This window comes from Elephas maximus, chromosome 4, assembly GCF_024166365.1.
Source record: "Elephas maximus indicus isolate mEleMax1 chromosome 4, mEleMax1 primary haplotype, whole genome shotgun sequence".
NCBI lineage: Eukaryota > Metazoa > Chordata > Mammalia > Proboscidea > Elephantidae > Elephas > Elephas maximus.
Window position 1 is genome coordinate 65,638,576 of NC_064822.1, and position 20,260 is coordinate 65,658,835.

At 41.3% G+C, this 20,260-nt stretch overlaps 1 pseudogene; it reads left to right on the forward strand.

Annotated features, from left to right (window-relative positions):
- Window positions 1-19,683, forward strand: part of LOC126076242 (uncharacterized) — an 81,753-nt pseudogene extending 62,070 nt beyond the window's left edge.
- The last annotated feature ends 577 nt before the right edge of the window (window positions 19,684-20,260 follow it).

The window sequence follows — 20,260 nt, forward strand, 5'->3', positions numbered from 1 at the left end:
CTCCAAGCTTAGCTTATAAACCTGCATTTTCACTAACTCTTGCTCTTTTCTGTCTCCATCCACACCACGTTCCCAAGAAAATTTTAGTTCTGCATCCAGTGGGAGCTATTACTGCCTCTTGATTGTGTCAGCTGATTCATACTGAACAGATTCCTGACCTAAATATGCTGTTTAAATTCCTAAAGCTTCTGCTCTTAGGTCTCAAGTGAAAAATGTTATGTCTGCAACTATGTGCTGTTCCTGCAAAAATTGTCTTTCCTCAACTTTTGAATTTTCCAGGCCTCGAGAAACTCATTTTATTTTAATGTCAGCATTCCTTTCTATTCTGTTTTTCTACTTCTCCTTTAAGGCAGCATCAATCAAATGTAATTTTAATCTCCTTCTTAAACTGGTCCTTTGATGCCTCTGTGATATTTGGAGCTAGCTTTAAAACCTTTTTTTTCTCCTTTACCTTCTGGACAAATTTTCTTTTTCTTTCTTCCTTTTTTTTTTTTTTTTCTCCCAAAGATTCCTCTAGATTTTGCCTGTGGGTAATCACTGGTGAAAGATACAAAGTCAATGAATTCTGGGTCTAATAGAACCATCCATCATTCAAACAAGTTCACCTTTACTCACCTTTACCTACTGAGCTCACACAGGAGAATTTCTTCCATAGCCCAACGTCTCTTTGGCCTGGAGGTGACTTATTGCTGTCCTAGCTGGTTTTCCTTCAGGTAATAATGCCACCTTCACCCTTAGATTTTTGACTGTACTGCCTGCTCAAGGGAAACCCTGGTGGCGTAGTGGTTAAGTGCTACAGCTGCTAACCAAAGGGTCGGCAGTTTGAATCTGCCAGGAGCTCCTTGGAAACTCTACAGGGCAGTTCTGCTCTTTCCTATAGGGTTGCTATGAACCAGAATTGACTCGACGGCACTAGGTTTGGTTACCTGCTCAAGCATGTTTGTGAGGGCATGAGCAACATCTGTATATTTACGTATGACATACCAAACCAAAAATCAAACCCGTTGCCTATTCCAAAGAAAGGTGATCCAACTTCATGGAGAAATTATCAAACAATATCATTAATATCACTCCCAAGTAAAATTTTGCTGAAGATTATTCAAAAGTGGTTGCAGCAGTACATCAGCAAAGAACTGCCAGAATTTCAAGCCAGATTCAGAAGAGGACGGGAAACCAGGGATATCACTGCTGATGTCAGAGGTATCCTGGCTGAAAGCAGAGAGTACCAGAAAGATGTTTACCTGTGTTTTATTAACTATGCAAAGGCATTCCTCTGTGTGGACCATAACAAATTGTGGGTAACATTGCGATGAATGAGAATTCCACAAAACTTGATTGTGCTCATGAGGAACCTGTACGTAGATTAAGAGGCAGTTGTTTGACCAGAACAAAGGGATACTGGGTGTTTTAAGGTCAGGAAAAGTGTGTGTCATTGTCTTTTCACCACACTTATTCAATCTGTATGCTGAGGAAACAATCCGAGAAGCTGGACTATATGAAGAAGAATGGGGCATCAGGATTGAAAGAAGACTCACTAACAACCTGCATTATGCAGATAAGACAACCTTGCTTGCTGGAAGGACAGAGGACTTGAAGCACTTACTGATGAAGATCAAAGAGCACAGCCTGCAGTACGGATTACACTTCAACAGAAAGAAAACAAAAATCCTCACAACTGGACCAATAAACAACATCATGATAAACCAAGAAAATATTGACGTTGTCAAGGATTTCATTTTACTTGGATCCACAATCAACACCCATGGAAGCGGCAGTCAAGAAATCAAATCAAATGCTCAAGGTCACTAGTCATTAGAGAAACGCAAATCAAAACAGTAATGAGATACCATCTCAGCCCAACATTACTGCCACAAATCATTCCCACTGGGCAAAGCTGCTGCAAAATACCTCTTTAAAGTGTTAAGAAGCCAAGATGTCACCTTGAAGACTAAGGTGCACCGTAGTGTTTTCAGTCACCCTATATGCATGCAAAAGCTGGACAATGAATGAAGACAGCCAAAGAAGAACTGATGCCTTAGAACTACAGTGTTGGTGAAGAATGTTGACTATACCATGGATTGCCAAAAGAACAAACAAATCTGTCTTGGAAGAAGTACAGAAAGAATGCTCCTTAGATGCAACAGTGGTGAGACTATGTCTCACATACTTTCAACATGTTATAAGGAGGGATCAGTCCCTGGAGGAGGATATCAGGTTTGGTAAAGTAGAGGGGTGGGGGGCAGTACAGGGCAGGGTCCAGTGGTTCCCACCTGTGCCACCTGGGTGTGCGGTGCTCGGCTCATGGTGCAGATAGGCAGAAGAAAAGGAAGGAGATGTGATGTGTGTAGCTAAGCAAGTAAGAGAAAGAGGAGAGGAAAACAGATGCAAAAAAAAAAAAAATGAAGGAAAAGTAAATAAAATGGTGGTGTGGTAGGATTCTGCAAGTGGGGGCAGAATAGAACAGGCAAGGCTATGTGCCAATGGCTGTCTATTCAAGTGGTATCACTCAGCCTCTGGAGAAGGGGCATGGACAGCACACTCAGGTGGGCAGGAGAAAAGGAAGAAAAAAAGGGAAAGAGAAAGAAGAAAAAGCAAATTTCTAGAAACACACTACCTACCTAAACTAGCACAAGCTAAGATCAAAAATCTGAACAGACCCATAACAAGAGAAGAGATTGAAAACATAATTTAAAAAAAAGTCAAATAACAAAAAAAAAGCCCTGGTGCAGACGGCTTCGCTGGAAAGTTCTACCAAGCATTCAGAGAAGAGTCTGCACCAGTACTACTCAAACTATTTCAGAACATAGAAAAGGAAGGGGTACTTCCAAATTCATTCTATGTAGCTAGCATAATCCTGATACAAAAATTAGGCAAACATACCACAAAAAAAGGAAAATTACGGACCAATATCGCTCATGAATATAGATGCAAAAATTCCCAACAAAATTCTAGCCAATAAATTCATCACCACATCAAAAAAATAATGCACCACAACCAAGTGGAATTCATACCAGGTATGCAAGGATGGTTCAACATCAGAAAATCGGTCAATGTAATCCACCAAATAAATAAAACAAAAGAATCACACCATCTTCTCCATCGATGCAGAAAAGGCATTTGATAAAGTCCAACACCTATTCCTGATACAAACTCTCAATAAAATAGGTATAGAAGGGAAATTCCTCAACATAATAAAGGACATCTATGCAAAACCAATAGCCAACATTATTGTTAATGGAGAGAAGCTGAAAACATTCCCCTTGAGAACAGGAACAAGACAAAGATGCCTTTTATCCTCATTCCTATTTAACACTGCTGGATGTTCTAGCTAAAGCAATAAGGCAAGAAAAAGAAATAAAGGGCATCCAAATTGGTAATGAAGACATAAAACTGTCCCTGTTTGTGGATGATATGATACTATATATACAGAACCCAAAGGACTCCATAGGAAAACTACTGGAACTAATAGAAAGATTCAGCAGAGTAGCAGGATACAACATCAACATACAAACATCAGTTGGATTTCTAGACACCAATTAAAACAACTACAAAAATGAAATCAAGAAAGCAAAACCATTTATAATAATGCCAAAAAAAATAAAATACTTAGGAATAAATCTAACCAGGATCTAAAAGACCCGTACAAAGAAAACTACAAAACACTACTGCAAGGAACCAAAAGAGACCTACATAAATGGAAAAGCATATGATGCTCATGGGTAGGTAGACTCAACATTCCGAAAATGTTAATTTTACCCAAAGCAATCCATAAATACAATACAATCCCAATCCAAATACTAACAGCATTCTTTAAAGAGATGGAAAAATTAATCATTAACTTTACACGGAAGGGAAGAGGCCCCAGATAAGTAAAGCACTATTGAATAAGAAGAATAAAGTAGGAGGACTCACACTGTCTGACCTCAGAACCCACTTTACAACTAGGGTACTCAGAACAGTACAATGACAGACACATTGACCAGTGGGACAGAATTGAGAACCAAGATGTCAATCCATCTACCTACAGTCACCTGATCTTCAACAAAGGTCCAAAGTTCATTAAATGGGGGGAAAGACAGTCTTTTTAACAAATGGTTCTGGCAAAACTAGATGTCCCTCTGCAAAAAAAATGAAACAGGACCCATACCTCACACCTACACAAAAATTAATTTAAAATGGATCAAAGACGTAAATATAGAACCAAAAACTCTAAAGATCATAGAAGTAAAAATAGGGTCAATGCTAGAGGCCCTAATACACAGCACAAACAGGATACAACCCATAACCAACAATACATAAACACCAGAAGATAAGCTAGATAACTGGGATTGTCTAAAAATTAAACACATACACTCATCAAAAGGCTTCACGAAAAGCGTTAAAAAAAAAAAGAACCTACAGGTTGGGGAAAAAAAATTTTGGCTGCAACAAATCCAACAAAGATTGAATCTCTAAAATCTGTAGAAAAATCTAACACCTGTACAACAAAATGACAAATAATCCAATTAAAAATTGGACAAAGGATATGAACAGACACTTCACCAAAGACATTCAGGTAACTACCAGACACATAAGGAAATGCTTGAGATCAATAGCCGTGAGGGAAATGCAAGTCAAAACTGCAATAAGATACCATCTCACCCCAACATTACTGGCATGAATCAAAAAAAAAAAAAAAAAAAAGAACCCAGAAAATAACAAATTTATCATGTTTTCTTGAAAAGCTAGAAATAGAAATACCATAAGACCCAGCAATCCCACTCCTAGGAATATATGTGAGAGAAATAAGAGCTGTTGCACTAATAGACTTATGCACACCAATGCTCACTGCAGCATTATTCACAATAGCAAAAAGACGGAAATAACCTAAGTGTCTATCAGCAGATGAATGGAGACACAAACTCTGGTACATGCACACAATGGAGTACTGTGCAACATTTAAGAACAATGAAGAATCTGTGAAGCATCTCACAAGATGGATTAATCTGGAGGGCATTCTGCTGAGTGAAATAAGTAAATCACAAAAGACAAAAGACCGTTATCGTAAAAGCTGATGAAAAGGATTACACAAAGAAAGAATCTTTGATGGTTACAAGTGAGGGGAAAGGTGGGGAGAAAAGAACATTAAATAGGCGATAGATAAGTGGTCATTTTGGTGAAGGGTAAGACAGTGCACAAGGGAAAGCCAGCACAACTTAACCACGGCAAGGTTATGGAAGCTTCATCAAACCAAAAAACCCAAACCCCTTGCCGTCGAGTCAGGTCCGACTCATAGCGGCCCTATAAGATAGAGTAGAACTGCCCCACAGAGTTTCCAAGGAGTGCCTGGTGGATTTGAACTGCCAACCTTTTGGCTAGCAACCATAGCACTTAACCACTAAGCCACCGGGATTTCCTGGAAGCTTCATAGACACACCCAAACTCCCTGAAGGACCGAACTACTTCAGACAGAGGGCTGGGGACCATGGTCTTGGGGGACATCTAGCTCAATCGACAACATAGCTTATAAAGAAAATGTTCTACATCCTACTTTGTTGAGTAGCATCTGGGGTCTTAAAAGTTTGTGAGAGGCCATCTAAAATACTCCACTGGTCCCACCCCAACTGGAGCAAGGGAGAATGAAGAAAACCAAAGACACAAGGGAAAGATTAGTCCAAAGGACTAATGGACCCAAACTAACACAACCTCCACCAGGCTGAGTCCAGCACAACAAATGGTGGTGGCTACAACCACTGACTGCTCTGACAGGGATTCACAATAGAGGGTGCTGTACAGAGCTGGAGAAAAATGTAGAACAAAATTTTAACACACAAAAAAAGACCAGACTTACTGATCTGACAGAAACTAGAGAAACTCTATGGCCTCCGACGCTCTTTTAGCTCAATAATGAAGTCACTCCTGAGGTTCAACCTTCGGACAAAGATTAGACAGGCACATAAAACAAAAAGAGACTTAATGGGCACACCAACCCAGGGTCAAGGACGAGAAGGCAGGAGGGGACAGGAAAGCTGGTAATGGGGAACCCAAGATCAAGAAGGAAAGACTGTTGACACGTCATGGGGTTGGCAACCAATGTCACAAAACAATATGTATATTAATTGTTAAATGAGAAACTGATTTTGCTCTGTAAACCTTCATCTCAATCACAATAAAAAGAAAATGAAAAGAGTAGAACAGACAGAGAAGAACTAAAATAAGAACCATTAAAAAAAAATTACAGTTGATGCTGCATTAAAGGAGAGGTAGAATAGCAGAGAATAGGAAAGAATGCTGACATTAAAATAAAATGAGTTTCTCAAGGCCTGAAAAATTCAAAAGTTGAGGAAAGACAATGTTTGCAGGAAAACACATAGAAGCAGACATACCATTTTTCACTTGAGACCTAAGAGCAGAAGCTTTAGGAATTTACACAGCATATTTAGGTGAGGAGTCTGCTCAGTAATGAATCAGCTGACACAATCAAGAGGCAATAATAGCTCCCACTGGATGCAGAGCTAAAATTTTCTTGGGAACTTGGTGCAGATGTAGGCAGAAAAGAGCAAGAGTTGGGGAAAATTTAAGTTTATAAGCTGAGCTTGGAGAGCTGCCTGCTTAAAATGTGGAGCAACCTGCTCAAACCCAAACCAAAACCATAGGAACCCTGTAGGACAGAGTAGAACTGCCCTGTAGAGTTTCCAAGGAGCACCTGGTGGATTCGAACTGCTGACCTTTTGGTTAGCAGCCACAGCTCTTAACCACTACACCACCAGGGTTTCCTACCTATGACATACTCACCTTATAAGCTCACCTAGTAAAGCTTGAAGTGTTTCATTTCATGCCTATTTTCCTAGCTCAAATAGGTCTAAACACTATGTGACCGCTTAGTTAGGTGGTTGGTCCCTGGGTGGAGGAAACGGTTAACATGCTTGGCTGCTGACTGAAAGGGTGGTGGTTCAAATTCACCCAGAGGCACCTCGAAAGAAAGCCCTTGTGATTACTTCTGAAGAATCAGCCACTGAAAACCCTGTGGAGCACAATTTTACTCTGACACACGTAGGGTCCCCATGACTTGGAGTCGACTCAGCAGCAACCGGTTTTTAATTTAGCTGTCCAGTTTTTAGAGGGAGGGAGTGTTCCCCAACAGCTCCTCTTTTAGTCTATCTCCCTGCAGCTTTACGAGGACAATTTTCAATTGTTTCCTGAAACCAGGAGCCCTGCAAGGTAATCTCGTCTACATCCTGAACTCTTACTTTGTTATATCAGATTTAATAACTAATCATAGTTAGAAAGGACAGCTTGTTTTTGCGTGCTGGTGAGTCAATTTTCAACCCATAGTGACCATATAGGACAGAATAGAACTGTCCCATACCTTTTTCTCGGAAATCCTGGTGGCATAGTGGTTAAGAGCTACAGCTGCTAACCAAAAGGTCAGCAGTTCGAATCCACCAGCTGCTTCTTGGAAACCTACGGGGCAGTTCTACTCTGCCTTATAGGGTCGCTATGAGTCGGAATTGACTCTACGGCAACATGATGATAGGGTTTTCTTGGCTGTAATCTCTATGGAAGGAGATCACCAGGTCTTTCCTCAGTGGAACAGCTGGGTGGATTCAAACCAACATTTCTGTTAGCAGCCAAGAGCTTAAACTTTGCATCACCAGGGCTTCTAAATGGCAGCTTATACCTGTGGAAATAAATGAAGACCACTCAAACGAGAAGGAGCAAAGCATGTTTATTCAGAGCTCGCTCCAGCAAGGGAGTCAGCTGACATCACCTGCAGTTTGTCAGAGACTCAAAAGCAGGCAGGGGAGTTGGCTAGCTTTGTAACAGAAAAAAGGGAAGCCTTCAGAAATGCTCTGATTTGAGGCTGTTAGCATGGGGAAGTTGGAGGCAGGCTAACCAGAAGCGGGGCATTTTAGGTGATTGGTTAGGGCAGCATGTTTGACTTTCTGTGGTTAATACACACGTTGCTGTCCAGTGGATTCCAACTCACAGTGAGTGGTTGAAGGGGGGGACCAAAAGTTGGAAGTGGGGGGTGGGGGAAGGGAGAGAGGGGCAAAAATTAGGGAAGCTGGCAGCTATTGATCAAGTCCTGGCCATTTGAGCAGATTTCTACAGAAGCGGCGGTCTGATGTCCTAGGCTGGATGCTGCAAGTTGTGGGTCTGAGTTCTATTTTTATATACAGTCTGGCCATTTTTCATTTGTATATTTAGTCTGTCATACCACATATGACACCTTTCCCATTTTATTTATCTCTAACCTGGTCTTTAATGCATTTGTTTCTTCTCTCTGTAAGACAAAAGAGGAAGGACTTTAAATGCAATTCAGTAATCCAAGAAAACTGATTCCCAAGACAAAGTGTTTATGGCACAAGCCTGACCTTATGTAACAATAGAGATCATTAGGCAAATGTTAAGTTTGTAATTAACTTATTTAAGTACAGTTGGTAAGTCAATCTCAGTAGAGATACTGCATAAATATACTTTTAACAATGCTATTTTTCTAATTACAAAAAGCAACATTGGTAAATACTCTTTTTAGATAATTGAATCAAATAACACCAAATCGGTTTGGGAATAATAGGAGAGTTGATTTTGTAATGGTATCCAATCATTACTTGTAATGCAGTTTTTAAACAAAAACAAACATAAATTTACTTATTAATTATATTTTTATAAATTTCTAAAGGGAATATTATGTCCCTTTTCCCAATACAGGGGAAGGCTGGGGCTGCTGCCCAAAAAATTGGATCATGTCTCATGCCAGCTGCTACTTTATTTCTTCTAAATTGAATAATTGGACTGAGAATGAGAAGAACTGCACTGGGGTGGGAGCTCATCTGCTGGTGATCAACACCGAGGAGGAGCAGGTACTTTCTAATGGACCATGAAGCAGAAGCCCTGCCTGGGGTTTGTTCATCTCTGTTGGCTGAAAAGAGGTTTTATTGTTCTGGGATGTTGGTACTGTGGCAGAAGGCCTTTAGGAAAGCAAACAGGAGAGTCTCCTAAGGCTTTACATTCTACACCTTCTTTCTGCATTAGTAAAACCTCCCTCAAAAGAAATTGGGACAGTTAAAATGTGACACGTGAGTGCTGAGTGGAAGGATGGGAAAATTTCAGTCTGAAATATAGGTTTGTTCTTTCAACATGTAAATGTTTTATACTTTATTCACTACTTAATAAAGAAGGGCTATTAAGTGCAATAGAGAAATAAAGTTGAATCTTGAGCATCACAACGAACAATCAGAAATGAAGTTATCTCTGAAGTTATGACAGAAAAATGGTTGAACCTGCCAGCATTGTCTCATATACAACTTTGAAAAACACCATTTCTTGGAGAAGAAAAGAGGGTAAGTGGGTATGAGTTTAGAGTTCAGTCTGATCATGGTTAGCACTCTCTTCTACGTGTTCTTGAGTGTTATATTTGATCATGCCCTGCTCAGAAGTCCTGTGATCATGGTCAGGGGCCATGTGGCTTTCCCTGGTTCTTGTTCTTTTCTTTTCTCTAAGACCATAAGAAACTCAGCACAAGCTAAGTACTCTACAGTCTGTGAGTCTTTTCTTTTCTTCTCTCAGTTATTAATAACCCAGAAGCTGGTAAGAGTATTTGCATACTTTGTGGGGCTGACTCAGAAAGGAGGCACCAGTGGCAATGGGTAGATCAGTCACCATACAACAAAAGTGTCACGTGAGTATAGCATTCATTAAAAGAATCCTGAGCCAAAATGGGCCATTCCAGCTCTCAGCTATTAAAAAACAACAAACAATAGCAAAATAATTCTTTAAAAAAAAAAAAAAACCCAGGCCACATAAACTAGAGACTCCATTAACCTGAGACCAGAAGAACTAGATGGTGCCTGCCCTGACAGGGAACACAACAGAGAATCCCTGAGGGAGCAGGAGAACAATGGGATGCAGACCTCGAATTCTCATTAAAAAACCAGACTTAATGGTCTGACTGAGACTAGAAGGACCCCAGAGGTCGCGGTCCCCAGACCTTCTGTTAGCCCAAGACAGGAACCATTCCCAAAGCCAACTCTTCAGACAGGGATTGGACTGGACTGTAGCATAGAAAATGATACTGGTGAGGAGTGAGCTTCTTGGATCAAGTAGAAAAATGAGACTATGTGGGCAGCTCCTGTCTCTAGGGAAGATGAAAATGCAGAGGGGGCCAAACGCTGGCTGAATGGATGTGAAAATAGAAGGTAGAGAGAAGGAGAGTGCTGTCTCATTGAGGGGAGAGCAACTAAGAGTATATAGCAAGGTGTATATAAATTTTTGTATGAGAGACTGACTTGATTTGCGAACTTTCACTTAAAGCAAAATAAAAATTAAAAAAAAAAAACCCAAGTGTATTTGACACTGAAGTCTGTACTTTTAACCACATTTATATCTCTAAATAATACAAAAAAATTCATGTCAAATAAGATCATAATTAATTAATAAGATTTAATATTTGTCCTAAAGCAAAAATACTAAATTCTGATAATCTTATTACAGCTCCTATTTATGTAGTTTTGAAAGAACTTTAAAGTGCTTTAGAGTACGTTACCACCTTTGATCTTCACACCAATTGTGTGAAATACATGTGGATAGTACTCAGTCCCCAGTTTTTAGATAGGAAACCTGAGACTCAGGGAAATTAAATTACTTGCCAAGATAACAGGGATTAAGTAGCAGATCCAGAGATCTTAACTAGTTCTCCAGACTTCAAAGCAGTGCGTAAAGAACAAACTGTTTTGATACATGTGACCAGGGGGAAACCTTTTCATCACTTAAGGAAGCCCTAAGGAACTGGTAGAGCCCTGGTGGCAGAGTAATTAAGAACTCAGCTACTAATCAAAAGGTCGGCAGTCTGAATCCACCAGCGGCTCCTTGGGAGCTATATGGCGTAGTTCTACTCTGTCCTATAAGGTAGCTCTGAGTCAGAATCGACCCGATGGCAATGGGTTTGGTTTTGGTTTTTATGGAATTGGCAGTCTCATGGGAACAGGAAAGAAGGATGAACAAGTAGATGGGGAGCCTCTGGGGTAGCTGATGGGAGAATGTTTAACGTGTCCTGAGTTGCTTAAGGTGGCAGAATACCAGATGATGATGTGGGCATAATGTTCAAGGGAAATATCACTGACAAAATGGAGGAAATGTCAGTGACGCAGACTGAGGAGATGCTGCTTAAACTTGGGGGTTTCACAAAACAAGGCAGCGTCTTCTATTAAACCCGTTGCCTTAAACAGAATATCTCTGTGTCCACACTTACTGTTCGTCTGTAACTTTAGCCATTTCTCCAAGATTCTATATGTGTGTGTAATTATTTAAAAGTATGTATTAAACTGACTTTTCCTAAATCCTCTATCATGTCAGTACATAATGTAAAAAAAAGAAATATGAATATTTTAGCTAAGTTTGACAGATTGAAAGGCAAATGTCATTGTTTTCCAGTAGAAAATAATATTTACCATATAAGTGAATAAAGGCATTTTAAATGTAGGATTGGATGTATGTGACTTGGACTCCACAATCTTCAACCCCAGCTCCATCAGACTCTAACCAATTCAAAGAATAGTTTGAAGAAATAGCCTCATCATTTTTCTCCCTTTCAGATTCTGGCATCCTGGTAAACCCAATAATTATAAACAGTGTTGTGTTTTCATAACTTTTCATAATGGACACTGGGGCTGGAATGAGGCCTTTTGTGATGGAACTCAAAAGTCGATTTTGCGAGATGATGAAGATCTACTTATGAATGGAACGTTCTCCACAGACGTGTGGTTGGATTGCTGTTCACTGTGAAAGGGCTACTTTGCTTTTCGTTTCTGTGGAAGTCTTGTGAAAGGGATGTCCATAGAATTTTTCAGTAGGCCGTTACCTATTCTACTCATAACAGAATCAGTTCACACATTTATTCATCCATAAAATGTACATTTAGTGAGCATTTTCCATTTTCCATTGACTATACATGAGAGTCTTTTCGTGGACACATGGAGGGAGCATGAGCTTCCTTTCCTAATTTCTGTCTGCCTGCTAAGAGATTAGTTACTGATACAATTACGTACTGGTATAATTTGATGTGGTTCCTCCACCGGTAGGTTTTCTCTCTTCATGAACTGGTCAAAAGCAAAAGAATCCTGACCATTACTTTTAGCTTCTCTCAGACAGGTTTATTACTTTTAACTAAAAAGCCTATTTGTAACAGTAGGCATACACTACACATCAATTAAAGGTAAGTTCCTGCTTTGGCCCAGTAGACTTTTGGGCTTCTTAATATTTTCTTTTCAGTCTTGAAATTTAACATCAGGTTCAGATGAAGGGAAATTAGAGATCGAACATTAGAGATTTAGAACTAGAGAACTAGAGGTCACTGCTGATGAGTTGATCTACAGAATTACATTCTTCTGATATTCTGATAATTCTTTTCTTTGGTTCAGTTTTATCATTTCTGTTCATGGATTCCCACATTAAAAATTGCCATTGGTTTGTTTTTGTTCCCCTTCTTACTAAAGTTCTTACTCATCATTTTATTTCTACTACAATATAAAATATATGTACAATAAAGCCTGTAATTCATTGCCTTAGTCCAGTGATTATAATCAATTATGATAAAGCTGATCCCATCCAGGGCTATGTTTGTATACCCATATACAGTTCCTAATATGACCTCCTGAGACCAGGTATCATCTTGATACAACTGAGTCCTTCCTTTGCCAATTTCCCCCAAAGTATGCTGGATGATAGTTATTTTAATAGAGGTCTGATCTTATCCATTGTATGTAGAATTTACCTGTTTAACTTTCAGAGAGCAACTTACACAATTCTGGGGAAATTTCGCTTTATTTTTAATGACATTTTCTCACTTGTATTTCAATAATATGGGGATAGATGTGAACAACAGGCAAAAAGAACCACTTTCCTAAATGCCTTTGATTGGCAGAACAGAAGATGCGCTTGAACTGGAGTGCAGTGAGGAATGGAGCTCTTTGCTTCCTTCTACCTTGCATTTTATGAATGCAGTTTGTGATGGTTAAGATTGTGTATTAAACTTTGTTAGGCCGTGATTCCCAGTATTGTGCAGTTGTCCTCCATTTTGTGATTTTCCCATGTGTTATAAACCATAATCTCTGCCTGTGGTTAAAGAGGATTAGGGTGGGATGTAACACCCTTGCTCAGGTCACATCTCTAACCCAATGTAAACGGAGTTTCCCTGGGGTGTGACCTGCACCACCTTTTTTCTTACAAGAGATAAAAGGAAAGGGAAGTAAGCAGAGAGTTGGGGACCTCATACCACCAAGAAAGCAGTGCCAGGATCAGAGTGCATCCTTTAGATCTGGGATTCCTGCACAGAGAAGCTCCTAGTCCAGGGAATGATTGATGACAAAGACCTTCCTCCAGAGCCAACAGAGAAAACCTTCCTCTGGAGCTGATGCCCTAGATTTGGACTTCTAGGCTACTAGACTATGAGAAAATAAACTTCTCTTCATTGAAGCTATCCACTTTTGGTATTTGTGTTATACCAGCACTAGATAACTAAGACAGAATTTGGTACCAAGAGTGGCTCTAGAGAAACAGATTTGTAAGGATGAGTTTTCTAAATTGGTTCTCAAGTCTGGTTAGTCTTAAAGATGTTGATGACAGTGCTTGCAGCAGCAAAGAGGGCATGGCTAATCCATGGCATGAGGTGATAATACAAATATGCAAAATATCACCACCAGTAAATCAGGTATTGGTGAAAGCCAAGGCTCTGGGTGATTGCATATATGATGTCTTTCTCCAATTTTGTCATAATGAAAAGTATAAGGAAGCTCGTTGATTGGTCCTACTTTCACTAGACAAACTGGTGAAAGAAAGAGATGTACTCAGGGCTTCAGAGTCAAAGCTCAAGTGATGCATAAATGACCTCACAGTTTCCACTTGTGCTTTGAAAGAAAGCCTTATTTCTTGTAGTAACAGAGCTGATATTGCCGCAAACCAAACCCAGACTCTTGTTGTAAGAGTGGCTGAATTACAATGCCAGCTCAATTGCCAACCTTGAGAGGTGTCTGAAGTTCAAGTGAAGGCATTGATTGGGAAGAAATGGGATCCTGAAACTTGGGATGGGAACATGTGGTAAGATAATCAGGAAGCTGGAGACACCAAACCCCTACATTCCTTTGAATCACTCCTGCCAACAGAACCACTCCTATCTGAAGAGATTACTTCATGTTTGTTTGTTACATCTCCCTGCCCAGAAAAACCATTGACCCCTCCACTCCCATCTAATGAGATTAGCCCTAGCCCAGCTGCTTCTAAAGATTCCTTGTCTGAGTCATTGCTTGGGGCATTGCCTGAGGCAGATGCTTTGCAAGACAATTCTGAATGTTCTCAAAACAATTCCACACTACCAGTTCTGGCTTCTAGACCTACAACTAGACTTCAGTCCCAGTGAGCCCCAAAAAGTGAAGTACAAAGTGACCCAGGAGGAAGCACGCTACGCTCCAAAAGAACTACTTGACTTTTCTAGTATGTACAAACAGAAACCTGGGGAATATGTGTGAGAATGGCTATTAAGGGTGTAGGATAATGGTACAAAGAACCTAAGGATGGCTCAGTCTGAGTTTATTGACATGGTCCGCTAAGCACAGATTCTTCATTCAGTGTTTCAGCTTGAGAAGTTAGGAAAGGATCTAATGGTTTGTTTTTTGGGTTGCTGAAGCATGGATTACACGGCAGCCTCACTAAATCAAGTTGAATTACCAGACCTGCCTTGGTATACTGTAGAAGAAGGTATCCAAAGGCTTAGGCTAACTGGTATGCTAGAGTGGATTTATCAAGCTAGACCCACAGACCCACACATGGAATGCCCAGAGGACACATCTTTTACCACAACTGTGAGGAACAAATTTGTAAAGGGAGCTCCAGCATCCTTGAAGACTGCTGTGATTGCTATTTTATGTAAATCAGATTTGACAGTGGGAACTGCCCTAACTGAATTAAGACATCTAACTACAATGGGGCTGATTGGTCCCCATAGTGGTAGGGGGCCAATAGCAGCACTCAAACGGCAAAGACAAGGTGGGTGTGGTTACAGCAATGGACAGAGGAGCCAAAGCAGTAATCAGGGTAGTCAGAATTATATGGATTTATGGCATTGGCTACTTAGTCATGGTGTTCCTAGGAGTGAAATAGATGGGAAATCTACTAAATATTTCCTTGATCTGTACAAATGGATGAATTCTAGGTCAGGTGAACAGCAGTCTAACTCAAATCACCAGGATAGTCACCATCCCTCCATCAATTCCCAGACTTGAGCAAGTTTAAAAACCCACAACCCCTCGAATGAACGGGAGGCCGGGTCCCCTTGAGCAAGGTCTCCAATACACTGCCAAAAATTTAAACTGTTAATCTCTTTCCCAGCATTCTCCAAAGGGACCTACAGCCTTTTACGAGAGTGACAGTTTACTGGGGAAAAGGAAATTGAATCAGACTTGTTGGGGACACTGGCTCTGAACTGACACTAATTCCGGGAGACCCAAAACACCACTGTAGCCCACCAGTCAGTAGGGGCATAAGGAGGTCAGATTATTTATGGAGTCTTGGCTCATGTTCATCTCACAGTAGGTCCAGTGGGTTCCCGAACCCATCCTGTTGTGATTTCCCCAGTTCCAGAACACATAATTGAAATAGATATACTCAGCAACTGGCAGAAACTCAACACTGGATTTCTGATAAATAGAGTAAGGGCTATTATGGTAGGAAAAGCCAAGTGGAAGCCATTAGAACTGCCTCTACCTAGGAAAATAGTAAACCAAAAGCAATACTGTATTCCTGGCAGAACTGCAGAGATTACTGCCACTATCAAAGACTTGAAGAATACAGGGATTGTGATTCCCACCATGTCCCCATTCAACTTACCTATTTGGCCTGTGCAAAAAACAGATGGATCTTGGAGAATGACAGTAGATTATTGAAAACTTAACCAGGTGGTGACTCCGATTGCAGCTGCTGTTCCAGATGTAAGGTTTCATCGCTTGAGCAAATTAATACATCTCCTGGTACCTAGTATGCAGCTATTGATCTGGCTAATGACTTTTTCTCCATACCTGTTTCTAAGGACCACCAGAAGCAGTTTACCTTCAGCTAGCAGGACCAGCAATACACTTTTACTTGCCTACCTAAGAGCTACATCAACTCTCTAGTCCTATGTCATAATTTAATCCGCAGGGAACTTGACTGCCTTTCCCTTCCACAACATGTCACACTGGTCCATTACATTGATGACATTATGCTGATTGGACCTAGTAAGGAAGAAGCGTCAATGACTCTGGACTTACTGGTAAAACATTTGCGTGCTAGAGGTTGGGAAATTAATCCCACAAAAAGTCAGATGCCTTCTACCTCAGTGAAATTTCTAGGGGTCCAGTGGTGTGGGGCATGAGGAGATATTCCTTCTAAAGTGAGGGATAAGTTATTGCATCTGGCTGCTCCCACAACTAAAAAGGAGGCGCAGCACCTAGTGGACCTCTTTGGATTTTGGAGGCAACATATTCCTCATTTGGGTGTGCTACTCCAGTCTACTTATCAAGTGACCCTAAAAGCTGCTAGTTTTGAGTGGGGCCCAGAACAAAAGAAGGCCCCTCAACAGGTTCAGGCTGCTGTGCAAGCTGCTTTGCCACTTGGGCCATATGATTCAGCTGATCCAATGGTGCTTGAAGTGTCGGTGGCAGATAGAGATACTGTTTGGAGTCCTTGGCAGGCCCTATTGGTGAATCACAGCACAGGATTTTGAAGGAAAGCCCTGCCATCCTCTGCAGATAACTACCCTCCTTTTGAGAAACAGCTTTTGGTTTGTTACTGGGCCTTAGTAGAGACTGAATACTTAACCATGGGACACCATCGTGAACTGGGTGTTGTCTTACCCACAGAGTCATAAAGTTGGACGTGCACAGCAACACTACATCTTTAAATGGAAGTGGTGTATATGAGATTGGGCTCTAGTAGGACCTGAAGGCCCAATAAGTTGCATGAGGGAGTGGCCCAAATGCCCATGGTCTCCACTCCTGCCACATTACGTTCCGTCTCCCAATCTGCACCTACAGCCTCATTGGGAGTTCATTATAACCAGTTGACTGAAGAAGAGAAAACCTGAGCTTGGTTTACAGATGGTTCTGCTTGATATGCAGGCACCACTCAAAAGTGGACAGTGGCAGCACTACAGCCACATTCTGGTACCTCCCTGAAGGACAGTGGTGAAGGGAAATCCTCCCAATGGGCAGAACTTAGAGCAGTGCACCTGGTTGTTCACTTTGTTTGGAAAGAGAAATGCCAGATGTGCGAATGTATACTGATTCATGGGCTATGGCCAATGGTTTGGCTGGATGGTCAGGGACATGGAAGGAACATGATTGGAAAATTGAAGACAAGGATTTATGGGGAAGAATTATGTCGATAGACCTTTCTGTTTGGGCCAGAGAAGTAAAAATATTTGTGTCTCATGTGAATGCTCACTAAAGGGTGAACTCAGCAGAGGGTGATTTTAACAATCAAGAGAATAGGATGGTGTGTTCTGTGGAAATCACTCCTCCTCTTTCCCCAGCTACTCCGGTCATTGCTTAATTGGCTCATGAACAAATGGCCATGGTGGCAGTGATGGAGGTTTTGCATGGGCTGACTTGGCTACAGCCACTGCTGTGTGCCCAATCTGCCAGCATCAGACACCACCACTGAGTCCCCCATATGGCACCATCCCTCAAGGTGATCAGTCAGCAACCTGGTAGCAAGTTGATTACATTGGACCACTTCCATCATGGAAAGGGCAGCATTTTGTTCTTACTGGAATAGACACTCTGGATGTGGATTTGCCTTCCTCGCATGCCATGCTTCTGCCCAAACTATCGTCTGTGGACTTACAGAGCACCTTATCCACCATCATGGTATCCCACACAGCATTACCTGTGATTAAGGGACTCACTTCACAGCAAATGAAGTGTGCCAGTGGGCCCATGCTCATGGAATTCACTGGTTTTACCATGTTCTCCAACATCCTGAAGAGCTGGCTTGAAAAAACAATGGAATGGCCTCCTAAAGACACAATTACTGTGCCAGCTAGGTGGCCATACCTTGCAGGGTTGGGGCAAAGTTCTCCAGGAGGCTGTATATGCTCTAAATCAGCATCTAATACATTGTGCTGTTTCTCCCATAGCCAAGATTCATGGGTCCTGGAATCAAGGGGTGGAAATGGGAGTGGTACCACTCACTATTGCCCCTAGTGACCTACTTGCAAGATTTTTGCTTCCTGTCCCTGTGACCTTATGCTCTGCAGATCTAGAGGTCTTAGTTCCAAATGCTCCTACCTAGAGACACATCACTGATTCCATTGAAATAGAAGCTAAGAATGCCACCTGGCCACTTTGAGCTCCTTATGCCTCTGGATTAACAGGTAAAGAAGAGAGTTGCCATATTGGTTGGTGTGATTGATCCTGATTACCAAGAGGAAACTGGATTGATATTACATAATGGAGGTAAAGAAGAGTATGTCTGGAATGCAGGAGATCCCTTAGGGAGTCTCTTAGTACTACCATGCCCCGTGATTAAAGTCAATGTAAAACTACAGCAACCCAATTCTGACATGACTGCTAATGGCCCGGACCCTTCAGGAATGAAGGTTTGGGTCACCCCAATAGGGAAGGAACCACTACCAGCTGAGGTGCTTGCTGAGGGCAAAGGGAATACTGAATGGGTGGTAGAAGAAGGTAGTTCTAAATACCAGTTATGGCCGCACGACCAGTTTCAGAAACAAGGAAGTAATTGTTATGAGTATCTCTGCTTTGTATGTGTGTATCAGATATTTTTGTTTTCTTCACTTATAAGATATAAGATGTAAACGGGGCTACTGCGTTTTCAGTTGTATGTGTGTTAGTTGTATCATGTTATGCACAAGTATGACTTCGTAATTGTGTTTATTCGGAGATTATGTATGGTTTGTGGAGATGTGTACAGGTACCAAATTGACAAGAGGTGAACTGTGATGGTTAAGATTGTGTGTCAACTTGGCTGAACCATGATTTTCAGTGTTTTGGCAGTTGTATAATGTTGTGATCACTTCCCTGTTGAAATTTGATATGTGATCACCCCCATGATAGAATCTGCTGAGTGGTATCAGCAGGGGTGGGCCTGTGGCAGCTCACTGCCCCCTCAGCCTTCATCTCTCTGCCCTTCACTGCCTACTTCTTCCTGCTTGCCTTGCCAAGGGTTTTGGCTTGTTCTGGATTCAGCAGCTGCCTCCTGTCTGACCTCTGCTTCTTGGGCCTTGAGCTATCAGCTTACCTGTTGATGTTGGGATTTATCCATTTCACAGCCCACAAGCAAGAGTCCTGCTCCCTGACCTACTGATCTTGGGTTTGCCAGCCCCTGCAGCTATGTGAATCAGGAGAAACCTTGTGGTCTCACCTGCCCATCTTGGGATTCATCGACTTTCACAGCCTGTGAGCAAGAGTCCCACTCTCCTACCTGTCATGTTAGGTTTGACAATTTCTGTGGCTGTGTAAATTGGGAGAGGCCTCTATCTTAATTCATGGACTTGGGATGTTCTAGCCTCTATAATTGTGTGAGCTATTTTCTTGATCTAAATCTCCCTCTCTATATATTTACAGGTTTTACTGGTTTTGCTTCTCTAGAGAACCCAGCCTAAGACACAGTTCAAAGCCTCTTTCTCTTATTTCTTCTACAGCACCATAAAGTCAAAGGTATGTGTAAGAGTATTTATGTAAGATTTGTGTTTAAAGAGTGAGATTAAGTGAAGGACCATCAAACTGAGCCCTAATCAATGGACAGAATCAGGAAACATAATAATTTTTTTTAAGTGACTAAGCTTTGGGGTATGTATGTATTGTTTTTTAAAGGAACCCTGTTGGTGCAATGCTTAAGAACTCAGTTGCTAACCAGAAGATGGGCAGCTCTCTGCTCTATAGGGTCACTGTGTGTAGGAATTAACTCAATAGCACCCAAAAACAACAGCCTTGATTTCTAGGGCTGCTGTAACAAAGCACAAAAGCTGGGTGGTTTAAAACAACAGAAATTTATTCTCTCATGGTTCTGGAGACTAGAGCTCAAAATCAAGATGCCAGTAAGGCCATACTATCCCTGAAGGTCTTAGGGAAGAATTCTTCTTCACCTCTTCCTAGCTTCTGGGGATTGCTGGAAATCCTTGGCGTTCCTTGGCTTCCAGCTGCATCACTGCAATCTCTGTCTCTGTCTTCACATGGTTTCTTTCCTGTGTATCTGTCTCCTGTGTCTTCCCTCCTCTTCTTAAAAG